This window comes from Euphorbia lathyris, chromosome 3 (assembly GCF_963576675.1).
Source record: "Euphorbia lathyris chromosome 3, ddEupLath1.1, whole genome shotgun sequence".
Taxonomy (NCBI): Eukaryota; Viridiplantae; Streptophyta; class Magnoliopsida; order Malpighiales; family Euphorbiaceae; genus Euphorbia; species Euphorbia lathyris.
In genome coordinates this window covers 5,991,712-6,001,646 of record NC_088912.1, presented here as the reverse complement: position 1 = coordinate 6,001,646, position 9,935 = coordinate 5,991,712, and the positions used below count along the sequence as shown (strand labels likewise).

At 34.6% G+C, this 9,935-nt stretch overlaps 1 long non-coding RNA gene across 1 annotated transcript; it reads right to left on the bottom strand.

Annotated features, from left to right (window-relative positions):
- Positions 1-1,942: 1,942 nt before the first annotated feature.
- On the bottom strand, positions 1,943-7,460 carry LOC136223798 (uncharacterized). The gene is made up of 10 exons (XR_010686138.1): positions 7,191-7,460; positions 6,860-7,041; positions 6,300-6,440; positions 6,070-6,221; positions 5,838-5,994; positions 5,386-5,433; positions 4,449-4,546; positions 2,986-3,126; positions 2,481-2,615; positions 1,943-2,410 (listed from the first exon to the last, which is right to left on the bottom strand). It is a non-coding gene; the product is annotated as an uncharacterized lncRNA (long non-coding RNA).
- Between the last annotated feature and the right edge of the window lie 2,475 nt (positions 7,461-9,935).

Below are 9,935 nucleotides of genomic sequence, written 5' to 3'. Positions count from 1 at the left end.
TGCTTTTAGTTGTTGCCATGCTTCCTTTCTACGACTTCTTTCCGGAAAACCATAGTAGCATGTTAGTCTCCATGTCTGTAAGCCCCGCATAGATACATGTGCATCAATATAGTTAGAAGTTGTCGATGAAATAACAAGATTAACACTGCTGCACCAAAATAATGCAATACCACCACTATGACCTCTCCCATCAACTATATGATATTCCTCAAAACCCAATTTTTTACAAACAGCTTGAACCTTGAATTCCTTAATCATCGTTTCCATTAGGAAGACAATTAAGGGTTTGTGGACTCGAACTAAGTCCCGAAGGACATTAACTGTTCGGGGGTTGCCCAAGCCCCGACAGTTCCAACTGATAAGACTCATGGCCCTGGGCGGACCTGTCCTTCAGGTCTCGCCCCTCCTCCAATTTTTAGGTCATCGGGAAAACTCTGTTGATATTCCATGAAAGTATCAGTAATACGCTGCCGCTTAGGAACTACAATGAGAGAATCTTCATTAACTGATTCATAGGAAGAGTTTACACCTGCAACATTGTTATGATTCACCTTCCCAATAGTAATTTGTCTACCTGTGTCACTAGCATTTCCTTCCTCTCTGTTCTCCAAATTTCCAGCTACTGGATAACCTATGCTTAGTTTGTCAAACTTAATAGTATCCGTCTCAGCCGAGGGATCGCGCAGCCACTCTCTTCCCCTCTGAATACCAATTTTTCGAATTGTTGCTCTGAGCCAGCTCCCAAATCTCCTTTCTGTTGTGGGGTTAGGGTTATCGAATAAAGTTGGACAGAATTTGTCTACATGTCCAATTATTCCGCAAAAGAAGCAGAAATTCGGTAACCTCTCGTATCTAATATTTACCCATAACCACTCACCCCCACTTCTCTTCAATTTCTGCCCAGTCTTGAGAGGATTGCGAACATCAATTGTGACTTTGATTCGAAGGTAACTTCGCCTTAAACCAGTGAAATTTTTTGGATTAGATTCCACAAATTGCCCTAACTGATTACCAATAGCCCTACACACAGCTTCCGTCTGAAACCCTATGGGTAAATCCGAAATTTGAACCCAAATAATAAGGTCAGACAATGTTGGGAGAAGCGGTTGTTCGGACAACCCTAACTGTTTAATTATCAATACATTCTGATTGAATATCCATGGGCCGTCATTAAGCACACGAAGCATATCCAACTCATGAAAGAATTGAAAGAGATACCTGCCTTCCATATCAGTTTCAGTGATAGTTACCCCTTTCACAGGTTGCCAAATTGAAGCCAATGTTGTTTTCATCGAGTCAAAGTGTGTGGCCTTGATAGCTAGGAATTGCCCTACTATAAAGAAGTTCTTCTGTTAGGGTTGAATCAACAGATCATCGTCAATCAACTCCAGACCCTCGCCATCGTTCTGTTCACAGCGTGTGCGTATTGCTCAGCAAGGCCCTTATTCTTTTCCATCTTGACAGATATCACACAGGACACTTAAATTCTTGAATTTCCAGAAAATCGATTTTGTGAAAATACAAAAAAACAAATCGGATTAAGATCAGTAGGTTTCCAATCAAGAATTTTGTGGCGATTTGTAATGCTTTTCGAAATTGCCGATGAAACAAAACTCAAATAACGATATAAAAAAAGAATCGAAGATGATTCGCAAAGCAGGATGCACAATGACAGTGAATAGAGGAAGAAAACGAATCAAGATTTAGGGTTTACCGCTCAAAAGAGAGGACAAAAACACTCCATGGGGAGAGACTTTTAGCAGCTGCTGCGTTTAATTCTATAAAGGCAACCCTTATTTAAATAAACATCCATAAGCAATATAATCCAAAAATACCTAAATATCAATATCCAATAGTACCTAAATATCAACATCCAATAGTACCTAAATAATAAAATCCTAAAATACCATCACAAGCATAATTAAATCAACATCACATTCATCTGAGCGGACTGTGGGAAGAACACCATCCAAATTTAGATTGAGCGATGGGTTCATAAGGCTCAATTTTTGTACAAGAAATTCAATGAGTTGATAGTTCATTCTTCACTTCCTCTATAATCTCTTTGTCTCTGATTTCTATTTTGAATTGGTCCATTGCATCTTCAAGCATAGGTCTATCCTACCAACTATCCATTCACAACCATGAGACGATGTGTCTCCAAGTATTTCATCACCCTGCTCGATGTTTTCCCGCTAGATGACAACACTTCAATTCTTGGCTATAGAATTAAAACATGAAAAATGTTCATTAATAGCAAACTGATTAGTACATGAGCATGCCACCAAAAGGTGCCTCTCTGCCCTGTTACATTGAAATTGTACACATACTTGTGCCCCGGCTGAATTGGACACTGTGTTATGTATGCTGGACCATCTACCCATCCTGTTCGAAGTTGTTTCACTCGTGCCTGCATTTCACAACACCATATATATGTAGTTTCCCCAGTAATTATAAACCAGAAATTAGAGTGACTGTACCAATGGATGTTGACATGGTTGACCACTTTGATAAGAAGAGTATCATCTTCTCTTGCAACATGGGTCCTCGAAACTTCCCATTCACTGTAACTATTGATTTACTTGAGCACAATCTATTCGTTTTCTTCACACCACCTGCATACCATTTTTTACTATCATTAAAACATTCCATTGACTTCCAACAACTGAAACAATTTAAGAAATACAATTAAGCTTTATATATTATTAACTACTTTATGATAAAAAAATATATGATTTATGTTATAAATAACAAACACCTACAGCATTTTTTTATAAACATATAGTATATATAAGGGTTGCAATTTTATTTCCTCATAAACATTAGTTGAAAAGACTTTCAACCTAAACCATATATACTGTATGTCTCATCACAGCCAGCTATATATAACCGAACTTTAACAGATCCTCATGAACAAAAATGAACAAAACCGAACTTTAACAGATCCTCATGAACAAAACCGAACTTTAACAGATCATCTTTTACCTAGTTAATTTCCGTCTGCCAGCTCATAAGGCTTCACTCATTTCAATTAATCAAATGTCAGTTGTACCCTCATCCCTTTCATCTTTTATCGTCTGCTTCTTCTTCCTTGTATACTTCCATAGAGATTCAACTACTATAAGTCTGTGACCAAGTGTAAAATCATGAATTCCCAAATCTAAAATCCTCGCCCAAATCTTTTAATGAAAAAATCCAAGAACCCCAAAATAGTTTACTTCACTTCGTTTTTGTTTAATTTCACTTTGATTCGCTGGTGATCTATTAAAAATGGCAGATTATAAGTCGCTCGGGAAAAACTACAAGATCCTAGCAAGTCTATCACATCATCTACATAGTAATCTTAATATGTAAACCCAAGTAGTGAATGGTAAGGAGGAAGACACTAGGGATGTGTCTAAAATAGTAAAAATAATAGGCATAGCAAGCTTGCTTTTTAATTTTACTTTAGTTGTTTTATTATTTATTTATTTAGGAGTGGCAGTGTGATCTGATGCTTGTATCTATCAATTTAGTGTTCTGTTCTGTTGTCAATGCCGAGAAGGAAGGAAAGGAAAGTAAAGGAAGGACATTTTACATAGCAGAAAAACAAATAATTGTGTTGCCACTTCCACTTGCATTTCTTTTCTCAATCCCATCCCATCTCTTCTTTCTTATTATTCAACAGACAATCTAATTACTATAATTCTATAATTTCAAGTCGCCCCTTTTATTTCTATCTAATACATAATGGGATCTAATTTAATTTACTTTTTTTTATAGATTTACTCCTAACTTATTTCTATAAACAAATTTGTGCTTTCGTCCCCTAACCTATTATTTAATCACATTTAGCCCTTTACCTATTCCATTTAGTAAGATTTAACCCAATTTGGATGGAAAGTTAATCCCTCCAAACTCGTCTGGCACGTGGACTCGCCTAAAGACATGTGGCAAATTAAAAATTAAAATTTGCAAACTATATACGCTGATTTGGAAATGTTATATAATTTGTAAAAAAAGAAAAAAGAAAATACCCAAAGCCCTTACCTTCCCCGCCATTGAAACTCCAAAAAAATAATGCAGGAGCTTCTTCTAGAATCTCAAACCTATAGCATTAAACTTCTTCTCCCTCATACCTAAACTAATAATATCATTTGTAAGAGGGATAAGGTACCAAAATAGATCCATGATTTTTAGGGAAGTATCAATTTAGGCTCCACATATAAAATAACACCAATATAGACTTAGCGTTTAAAAAAGGTACCAATTTAGGCATCGAGAACGGAATAGAATGACATGTCCATTCCGTTCTCGATGCCTAAATTGATACCTTTTTTAAATGTTAAGCCTATATTGGTACTATTTTATATGTGCAGTCTAAATTGATACTTCTCCAAAAACCATAGACCTATTTTAGTACCTTATCCCTTTATAAAATATAGAATTTATAGTTTAGTCTGACATACCAACTTGTTCCGGATTCATGATGACCCAATGAAGTTGATTAAGGAGGAAGGTTCCCTCTTTGGCCTGCTTGTCAAGTAATATTGGTCACAGTACCAGTCTGCAGAATCATATTGAACCTGACTTAACATATAGCTTGGTAGCATAAATGGTGAGGTGAAAAATGTTCAATTACAAAGTAGCTAAAGGTGTACAGTAGAGGTGAAGAATGTTCAATTACAAAGTCGATAGTGGAGGCGGAGAGTAACCAATTGAAAAGGTTATTTCTACAATCCAATTTGAATACATAAATATAAGACCATTTCCACATAATGCAACTTGAACATCTTTGAACAAGAATAATACTATATCATTCCTCATAACTAAAAATCTAGAGTTTGCTCAAAAAATAAGTATGTGTTTTGGAAGATAAACATCATGGAATACAAAAAAGTCTCAACTGCCAATTAATTGAAAGAAAGGTGTATGCGAATAAAAAATTTGAACTTATTAGTTGTGGAATAATCATAATTCGAGAATTAAGAAGAGCATGAAAGAATCCCATAGAGAGGAATGAAAAATAGTGACACATTTTGAATCTAAAATCTTTGAGGAAACACAGTTCCACAAAGCTATAATAAAATATAACATATGTAAATCTTTGGATTGCCCAATATATCTCACATGGAAGAGAGAACCTTTTTAACCTTTGAAGTGTTGTAAATTGACACAGATTAAAACATATTAGCATTAAGAGGATAATCACAATTAATGAACCTGCAATGAAAATAAGAAGTAAAGGTTCGATCCTGATTAAAACATATTAGCATTAAAAGGATAATCACAATTAAAACATATTAGCATTAAAGGATAATCACAATTAAAAGGAAACAGTCTATTTTCTTTAGGCGAAAAACTTTCTCTCATATTTTACCTTGTCCTTAGATAGCGAAGGTTTACCTATTGGAAAGCTGGACATGAAGTAAAGGTTAACAATTGCTTCAGCAGCTGCAAAAGGTATATATATGCACTAGTCAATTAGTGTTACTTCAAATTTCTATTTCATGCACTAAAATTTTCAATTTCAGGCCTTGAATATCTTCACAGTATAGATCCTCCTCTTCTGCACATGCATTTCAGAACAAACAAAGTTCTTTTGGGTGATAAGTTCCCAAAAGTCTCTAACTACGGAGTTCTGAATTTGGTAATGGAAGGTCATCGTGCCAGTTCATTTTCAGCTGTTAATTTCTTGAATCTTCATGTAAAGGATACATATTTCACATACTGCCTAGCTTTTCTTAGGTGGAAGCACCCCTTATGCTTCTCTTAATGACCGACTTATCCTTCTACATTTACCAAACTTCTAGAACCATAGACAACGGAATAATACAATTCACAAAGATATAGAATACCTATCCCGTGATATATGACATCGCCTCAATGACAAGATCAACATCAGAACACCAGACAGCATGGAAGGCTCCATCAACAACATCAGAACACCAGACAGCAAGGAAGGCTCGATCAACAACATCAGGAAACGTATTCAGATAGACAACGAGATCCCTTCTGCAAGACTAAAGCCCATTACAGTCCTTCAAATTTAGGGAAAAACAAACTCCAAGCTAGAGGAATTCAACATACTTGTCTGATAGATAGTAAGCCTCCCAACACGGCTCAAGAGTTGTTGCTCCCTCATCTGTGTGTTTTCCCTTCTCAAGCTGAGTCATCCAATATAAATCCTGCTTTTGGTAGGGCTGGAGTTCACATTGAAGTGTGCTAGGAGGATCCATTTCCTAAATCGTAACAAGTCTTAAGTAATTCCAAATTATGATGATCAGACAACAACAAAAAAATTCCATAAAGGGCAATACCTCTAACTCAGAGTTGTTTCCAACACCAACAACGTTTTCAAAATCAGCATCTGAAATGGGCTCTTCATTTTCAACTTCATTTCCATTTTTTTATTGATTCTTGTTAAGATGCAACAATGATGCAGGAATGCCAGAGCCATCCTGCACATATCAAATTACAAGCTATAATCCAAATAAAAGAAAAACAATTACAACACAAAATTCAGTGACATGTGGCAAATTCATGGTTCCGAATTTTAAACTTTGCAAAAAGCATAAATAAGGTGCAAAGTCCACAAAAGACTATCAACTTTCTAGTAGGGATCAACCCAAGCAATCAAAACAAATTTGGAAGAGGATGAAGAACTGTTTCCTCAGAAGTGTTGCTGACTGCCTTGAGTGAGATCTCAGGGTTCATATGAAACATAAAACTATTAATGCATACACCAGGACAAATTAAGATTCATCAGTAGATGTTTATAGTACCTTCGAAGGGTATTATGAAATAATGAGATAGCAAAGTCACCATAACTAGAAATGTAGAAGTCATGAATAAAGTTTCATCCCCAAGCTAAACTCACCTTATTGACAACTGGATGGTTTCCATTATCCCGAGTATATCAGGGGCACAGATATACAATAACCTTCCACCACTCTAACCTTCTTATCTCTCATAAGTGGAACACAAAATGATCAAAGGGGAACATCAGCATACCCATCCAAATTGAATTAACACTTGAGCACAACAGAAATCAATAATTACCTAAAATAAACAAATAAATGTACTCCTTAAAGAAAACATCAATAAATTTGCATTGATTCCCAATTAACGTTTCTTGAATTCAAACCTAAATTCCTAAGTCAAGTAAAAGAAACGCAACATATAAACAGAGAGAAGGGGGAGATGAAGACCTGGATACCAGCCAGCCAGGAGAAAGAAATGAGCTTCATTCTCTAATCCGCTGAACCTGATGAGAAACCTAGAAGTTCCTAATGGATTCGACAGGAAGAGGGTTACAGTGCAGACAATGAGAGAAAGGGAAAACACAAGAGAAAGGGGTTACCGCTGTGAGAATCAAATTGAGATCTTGAATGAGAGAAGGACCGATGAGAGTGAAACTGAGAAAGGGAGAAAGAGCAGAACAGTGAGAAAGGGGGAAACATTAGGTCACCAGTAAAGTGAGAAAGAGCGGACAGTGAGAAAGTGAAAGTGGATGAGCGGGAAATGGGAAAGTAAGTGATAAGTGATTGAGTGGGAAGTAAAAATTGGATAGTGAAAATATTTAGCAAGTGAAAATTTTGAGGGGAAATGAAAATTGAAAGTAAAAATTAATGATGGGAAATTAAAATATTAATTTGGTAGGATTTTTAATAGGTATTATTTCTTGATTAATTTTTAATTAGTTGGAATAAATTATTAATATACTAAAGATCAAATTTTTAATATATTACTTCCTCTATTTTTTATTATATGACGTTTTAGTTTTTTTTATTTTTTTATATGTCGTTTTGTATTACCAATACATTTTTAAAAATATTTTTTTATTTTGTCCAAGAGAGAGAAGTTTAGTATTATTGTAAATAATTTTAATTAAGTCATAAAATTTAGGGTAAATTTCAAAAACAACCCTTGTGGTTTCATGTTGTTAAAAAAAACCTTGTGGTTTGTTTTTACAAAAAAAAGGACTGTGTTATACGCCATTACCCGAAAAACGGAAAATGGCTTAACACCGTTAGTTTTGATGACGTGGCAGAGGGTAAAATTGTCCAAATTAAAATAAATAAATAAAATAACAAAATTAAAATTAAAATAAATAAATAAAATCTCCAAATGACCACCTTCTCTCTTCTTCTTCTCTCTTCTTCCTGGGCTTTCTTCTTCTTTTGTTACAGATACGATCTTCTTCTTCTTCTAATTTCATTGTTTTCACTTTCTTTTTAATCTCAATTTAAAGTTTTTCTGATCTTTCTTCTTTTGAAGATCTTTTATTTAACGGGATCTCCATATTAATGACAACAAGCTGCAGCGGATGGCGATTCTTGCCGAGACGATTCGGCGGCACTCATTCTCAAATCCGTGGCCATGTCGTCGATTCTCCAAAAAAAAGTTTATCTATTCTTCTCCACAACTAAACCATCACAGGGAATTTGTTTGGTTTCAGTGGCCATGGCGTCGATTCTCGAGGAATTCAGATCGATCTCGGTGGATTTTGTTTGGTATCAGTTTTTTTAATACTCCTTGATTTTTGTATTTTTATGCTTTGATTTATTATAACCAATTTTTAATTTATTCTTTTGTGCTGAGCTGCCTCTGGAATGATCAGATTGCTATTTTCCATTGTTTGCGCGGAGAGTTGTAATTGTAAGAGAAGAAGAAGAAGACTGCTTCTGGAATGATCAGATTTCTGTTGTTTGCGCGAAGAGGAAGAAGATGAACAACATGAAACCACAGGGGTTGTTTTTGGAATTTACCCTAAAATTCAAGAAGAGAGATATTGTGAGTAAATAGTGTAATTAATGTTGTATGGAGGGAGTGGTATATAATTTATTATTTTTAGTAGTTTTTTATTGTTTTTTTTATTAAGAAAAAAGTATTACACTATTTTTAATCAATAAATTCAATTATTTACAAACCATATATAAAATCATTAATTAACATGTGTTTAAATTGAATTTATCAAATTAATTAGATATATTGATTGTATTTTTATTTAATACAACGTTGGAATAGTAGTTTTACATGGTACACCGTTGCTTTATCTAATAATCAAGTTAGAAGAAGCAACGACATGTCGTAAATGTCATATTACTGTTGCCTTAGTCAATTTGAACAATTAAAAATAAATCAAAGGCAACAACGTAAACATAATCGTTGCATTTGACTTATATAAACATGAGAGAAAAAAAATATGCAAGATAATGCAACGATAAACGGCAACAATTTTTTAAAATTGCTTGCTATAGGCAATCTATAGTGTAGTGTCTCCCAGCGATTTCATTTGCTAACTTGATTTATCTCAGCAGCAGCATCACCTGTGATGATAAGATCATCAACATAAACTAATACTATAGCCAACTTCTCACCTTGGACCTTTACGAATAAACTGGAATCAGCTGGTGCCATCATGTAACCACTTTGAATCAGGAACTCCGCTATTTTCCCATACCATGCTCTTGGTGCTCAATCCATACAATGTTTTCTTCAGCTTGCATACATAGTTTTGTTGGAATTTAGTGTCCTAAATACAATTGTTTTGGATATTAATATTAATGAATAAATTGTTTATTTGGTCATTTGTTTAATCAGATATATAGCATTAATATGTAACTATATATAAAGGCACAAATCTTTCGTAAAGGAATCCTAAGTTTATTCAAGTAGTTATAAAGTGTTCATACAAGCATGAAGTGAGACTATACTTTATAATAGACTGATAGACTTAAAGTAAACCCAAGTCAAATAATATGTTATAGGGATTGGCATATTGCTGTTGAGACTTGCATGTAACAGTGTTTTCTGTCGAGATAGAAAGCTGATCTCACAAGCTTTACATATTCTGATACCTAGACAGTTACATGGATCTGATGAAGGAGTTCATTATTAGAATTGGGACCCGACTTGAGATAACAGAATGGAGTGATTTATCTAATGTGTCA